We start from the raw sequence: 6,000 nt of genomic DNA on the forward strand, positions 1-6,000 counted from the left end.
GAGGACCTTATGGTCCACAAATAATAATATCTTGGAGGTCCCAGGCCTCAAGGAGGTTAAACTGGCCTCAACCAGGGTCAAGGCCTTTTCGGCTTTGGCCCCAGCCTGGTGGAAAGCTCTATCGTAGGAGACCAGGGCCCTGCGGGACTTGACATCCTTCCGCAGGGCCTGAAAGATGGAGCTGTTCCACCTGGCTTCGGTCCGGGCCCAGTTTGACCCCCCCCCTCCCATGGGACCCTGTAATTTATGTCTTTGGCCCTTTTATCGGCTCATGTGGGACCAACATGGATAGCTGGCCCTGATGAATACTTGAGGTTCCCGACCCCTATGGTTGTAATTCATGGGCAGTCATTTAATTTGATCCTGATTCTAATGTTTAAGCTGTATTTTAATCAATTGTTTGATTACGTTTTAATGTATTTGATTTTTGATGTTAGCCGCCCTGAGCCTGGTCTTGATGGGGAGGGTGGGGTTTAAATAAAAATTTACTTACTTACTTTACATACTATGCTGCACAAAATTAGCTACTAGTCTTGATGGATATATATTCTACTTCTAGAATGAGTAGTATCCATTTATATCACCAGCAGTGGGCTGTTTGCAGGCTGCCTGGAGGAACCACTTCAGGAAAAAGGTTGCTGGGTTTGATAGACCTTTGGTCTGATTCATCAGGGCTGTCTTATGTTCCTCGGATAAGCATGCATATGTAAAACAGTGCTTAGAAGTTCACCAAAATCTATGCAACATTTGCTATGTAGGTGGATGGAGCACATTTGCTTTTCTGATACCTTATTTTATTTCAAAATTATTAAGAAGACAATTACTTGGAGAGATGGAGGAGGCATAATCAGTTCTGGTCATATTTCTGTTGGGCTGTTGGATTAATTTTCTTTGTTATTTAACTTCTTGTTATTTTCTCTTCTTCCCCCTTGTGGTTGAATAAATGTGTGCTGTTTCAACCTGGATCATCACAGTTGTCCATTCTAGACAATGACAGCTGTAGTGATTCAGATGATGTTCAAATGCACCAGGAAATCATTTGAAAAGCAGAGCAAACACTTGCATTTGCCATCCACCATCTCCGCCATTGTCACCCTATTACACAACTTCTTGGCACTGCAATCCCAGCAGTGCCCATGGAACCAATTAACAGTAAATTATTTAGATTAACAGCTGTTCCGTACTGTTTCACAGCTGTTATTTCACACTTTTAATTCCTGGTGTATATTTTTATATACCTGAGGTCATGCAACTGCTGCACTGATGGTTTGTGTTGCATTATATTATATTATATTATATTATATTATATTATATTATATTATATATTATATTATATTATATTATATTATATTATATTATATTATATTATATTATATTATATTATATTATATTATATTATATTATATTATATTATATTATATTATATTATATTATATTATATTATATTATATTATATTATATTATATTATATTATATTGCAAGATTTGGACTGTATTCTAAGTATACTTACCCAAACAGCATAAGGAATAATTCTCTGATAATAACTAAGGCTGTTTGCCCTTCAGCACTGTGGTCTATTTTAATTTCTTTTTATTCTGAATAGTTTTAAAGTCAGTTGCCTCAGCTGTTAATGTTAACTGCAACAAACAGACAAGGAGCATATGTGTTTTACTTTTACTTTTAAGTGGCCTTAGAAGCCGTATATTTTAATTGGAGGACAGGCACTGGGAGAGCAGCTGTTGTGACTTAGCTGATAAGGAAAGATTAGAAGCTCATCTCTACTGAAGGAGTCTCTGCAGTTGCAACAGTCTGAATATGGTTACCACATGAGCACAGACCCGCAGTGCTTCAGATAAATCATGTGGAATTTCTTTGCCAAATTTAGGCCAAACATCTATGCTGCAGTATTGTGAATCAGCAACTGGAGCAGCTGGAGCAAGGGAGGTTGGGGGTAACTGCAAAGCATTTGCGGCAATATGCAATTAATTTATCATATATAGACAGCCCCAGTACCTTAAATGGCGAGTATGCAAGAAGTGGGACTGGAGATTCCTTATCTCAAGTTAGAGGATTTGCTACTGAGGCATCAGGCATAAGCCTGCATTTTATTAATGTTTGATCAGGGCTTGTATATTAAAGAGAGAGCTTAAAGATTTTCAAAAGTTTCATGCCAGGCAGACCAGCTGCTTAAGAAAACACTGGCAATGTTTTCCTCCTAGACAAGGGGGCCCCTTGATTTATAGCAGAAAACAATTCTCAAAGTCGTAAAAGCTGGAATTACAGACTGAGTGAGGACACTGACCCTACATGTTACAGAAGATAAAAAAGGCAGAGATAAACATAATTAATAGTTGGTAAATAGTAAAATAATACCAATGTGCCTCCCAGTAAAATGAGCCAGATCTTCTTTCTAAGGTTAAAAGGCCAAGACCAAATGGAGAAGCATCTAGCTGGCAGAAAGAGAGCATTTTGGAAGTCTTTTTAAAGCATTTTTGGGAAGTCTTTTTAAAGCTGTTTCTTTCTTAAACTGAGAGAGTTTAAGGGCAATAAATGTTGGGAAGATCTAATGGGAAAAGCAACTGGCTGAAAGGGGGGGGTGTAAACTGAAGAGGCTTCTTTTAAAGCGGTTTTTTACTGTGTTCCTTTTTACTGAGTTCCTTTTCTACTTTACAAAGGCCTTATTCCTTTTAAGAGGCTACCTGTGTTGTGTATTAAGTGTATTGGCATAGATGTAATTATGCAAAGGATTTAAGAAATGCTAGATTTCATATAGTTGTAAGAGTTGTATTTTGAAATTAAGTCAGCCACCAGTCTAGCCCCCCTGCCAGACAAGAGACGCCATCCAAGCAGTCCTGATATATTAGTTGTCAGACATTTGTTTAGAAACCTTCAAATGAAGGAGATCTTTCAATGTTGATGTGAAACTCAAGATCCTTGACATATGTTTAAGATAAAAATTTAAGATTAACCATTTGTTTTAGAAGGCAATAGGGCAAGGAGGGCAAGAGGTGAGCTGGTAATTAAGATTCCTTGTTGAGACACATGTAAGATATATTACTACTTATTTGTCATTTATAGATGTAACAATATATAGCTCTTTGTGTTCCATATAAGGACAGGAGGATATGGGTGTATCTTTTAGGATTGGTTATAGCAATCAGCCAATAGGAAATTCAACCAGGCTGATTGGACAGAGGCAGCCAAAGGAGGAGCAAAGGGGGCTGGATTAAGGGAATATAAGTGCTGGCCATAATGGCAGGAGGCCAGGCCAGAGCTTGGTAACCATATACCACTGTGCCTCTCATTTATTTGTCTGACAAATAAATTATTATTTTAATTTCTCTATTGCTGCGTTGAATATTTCATTCCAGCTAAGCGTTAACCACAAGCAGGGTGCTACATTTTATGGTGCGCCCGTGACTCGGATAAGTGGTCTGCTGGAACGCAGCCCCTTCGCCCTATTGGGCAGGGTACAAGAGAGAGGATCTCTAAACTGCTTACCCAGCGCGCACTGGTAAATTTTTCCAGGGGGAACGCAGAAGTCTCGTCTGTCTGATACCCTGCTCACTGGCGGCGACGGACCGGGGGGAAACGGAACCAACCAAGGGTAAGTGCACAAAGGGATTTTTGGCCCTCCAATTAACTGGGAGGAAGAGAAGTCTTGATCAAACTTCTGCGTCTCAGTAAGTGGGAACTGAGTACGCTAGGTGGTTGGGTATATCAGATGGTGGTCTGGTGGGGGAAAAGGGAAGAATGGGAGGTAGTGTGTGGTGAAGTATCTAGCGCATTGTATGTGTGAGAAAGTACAGAGCAATCTGTAGCTGACCTGAGTGTGGAGTGGGCAGTACTTCGGTTCCTAGTAAGGCGACTTCACTAGGCAAGGAAACCCACGAAGCGTGTGTGTGAGTGACTGAGTGGATACTTCACAGGGCCATACAATGGGAGTTGGGGGTTCAAAGGGGGGAAATACACCTCTTGAATGTATGTTAAATAATTTTAAGAAAGCCTTCTCAGGGGCATATGGAGTCAAAATGACGCCAGAGCACTTGAGAACGTTATGTGAACTAGAATGGCCAAAACAAAATACTGGATGGCCATCTCAGGGAACCTTTGATATAAATTTAGTAAGCAAACTTTGGTCTAACATCGCCAAAGAAACTGGAGGGTGCCCAGAACAATTTTCATATATAGATTCCTGGCTGAGCACATTAAATAAAAATCCTCCATGGATAAGGGAATGCAAAGTCCAACGATGCAAATTATTGGCTGTAAAAGCCGAAGCTAGGAAAGGAATCTTGCCAAATAAACTCAAACCCATTTTTGAGGGACCAGAGGAAGAGCTGCTTCCACCTCCACCCTATGCTCCACATCGAAGGGAGCCTAATCCAAACACTCCACCAGTTGTTAACCCCAAGGCAAGAAAGTGGAATGAATAATGGGGCTGGAGTCACAGAACTTGATTCCTTGATAGATTATGAAAAATATCTTCAGGAGGCATTGGAGTCCTATAATGAAGCCCAAGCAGAAGTGGTTATTCCATCTGTGAGTCCCAGTAGAACTCCATCTACAGTCTCTTTTAGTGGAACAACTGATTGCCTACCCCAAACTCCTGTACATCCAAGTCCTAGAGAATTATTACAGAAGTTACAGGGAGACCTTAATCGGTCAGCAAGCAATACAGCCAGGCGTATAAAGCTGCTAAAAGAACGCCTTGGGACAAATACCATCCCCTATGATTTGAGGCCCCTAGAGCAAAGCGAAGAGAAAGATCACGTAGTAGCCCCTCTCAGAAGAGTATTTGATGCACTTGAGGAGCCTGTGCTGGTTAACGGGCAACTCGGACCACGGCCACCTCGAACTTCGACCCTCCAGTACATTCCATTCACAACTACGGATCTGATGAATTGGAAAACACACACCCCATCTTTTGCAGAAAAACCTCAGGCTATGATGGACTTGGTGACTTCAATAATAAATACTCATAGTCCTACTTGGACAGATTGCCACCAGCTCCTGAATACTCTGTTCACCACTGAGGAAAGGAGAGACATAATTGAAAAGGCACAGATATATTTGCGTGAGCAGGCCAGAGTGGGAAATATTTTTAATATTGACCGTCATCTCCAAGACAACTTTCCCTTGGAAGATCCTAATTGGGATCCAAACAATGTAATTCACCTGGCCAGACTTACCACCTACCGCCAGACGCTTGTGCAAGGTATCCGCAGGGCATGCCAGAAGCCCACTAATATGTCTAAAGTCTCAGAAGTAGAACAGAAACCAAATGAGAGTCCAGGAGACTTTTTAGAGAGGCTGCAAGAAGCCTATCGTATATGGACTCCTTTTGACCCTGAAGCCCCTGAAAACAGCAGAATGATTACTGCTACATTTGTGGCCCAGTGCGCTTCTGACATTCGTAAGAAAATTCAGAAATCAGAAGGATGGGAAGGGATGCTGATGAGCCAAATTATGGCCATTGCACGCCGAGTTTATCGGAATAGGGATGAGGCTGAGAAACAAGAGAAGAAGAAGTGGCAGAAGGAAAAGATGGTAATGCTAGCCACAGCAGTGAAGCAAGACTACCGCCCCTTAAATGGAGGAAGAGGGCGGGGAAGGAATCCACCACTGGGAAGGAATCAATGTGCGAATTGCAAGAAGGAGGGTCATTGGAAGCGGGAATGTCCTGAACCCCTGAGGTTGGAAGAAGTACGCCCAGGCCCAGGCCCAGGCCCAGGCTCCGGCCCAAGAAACCAGGGACGGGGACGGGGAATGATCCGAAATGGAAGATATCAGAGACCTGGACAAGGACAGAGTAGAGACAATTTCATTGGACTGGCAGAGGAGGATTTTACCCAAGACTAGGAACGACCGAACTCCATAAAGTTAGGCTTCCAGGAGCCCACGGTCACGATTCAATTAGGAAGCCATTTAATAGACTTTATGATTGATACTGGGGCTGAATACTCAGTACTCCCAGAACTATTGCAGAAAAAGGCATCC

The sequence above is a fragment of the Podarcis vaucheri genome (assembly GCF_965113315.1).
Source record: "Podarcis vaucheri genome assembly, chromosome: 16".
Taxonomy (NCBI): Eukaryota; Metazoa; Chordata; class Lepidosauria; order Squamata; family Lacertidae; genus Podarcis; species Podarcis vaucheri.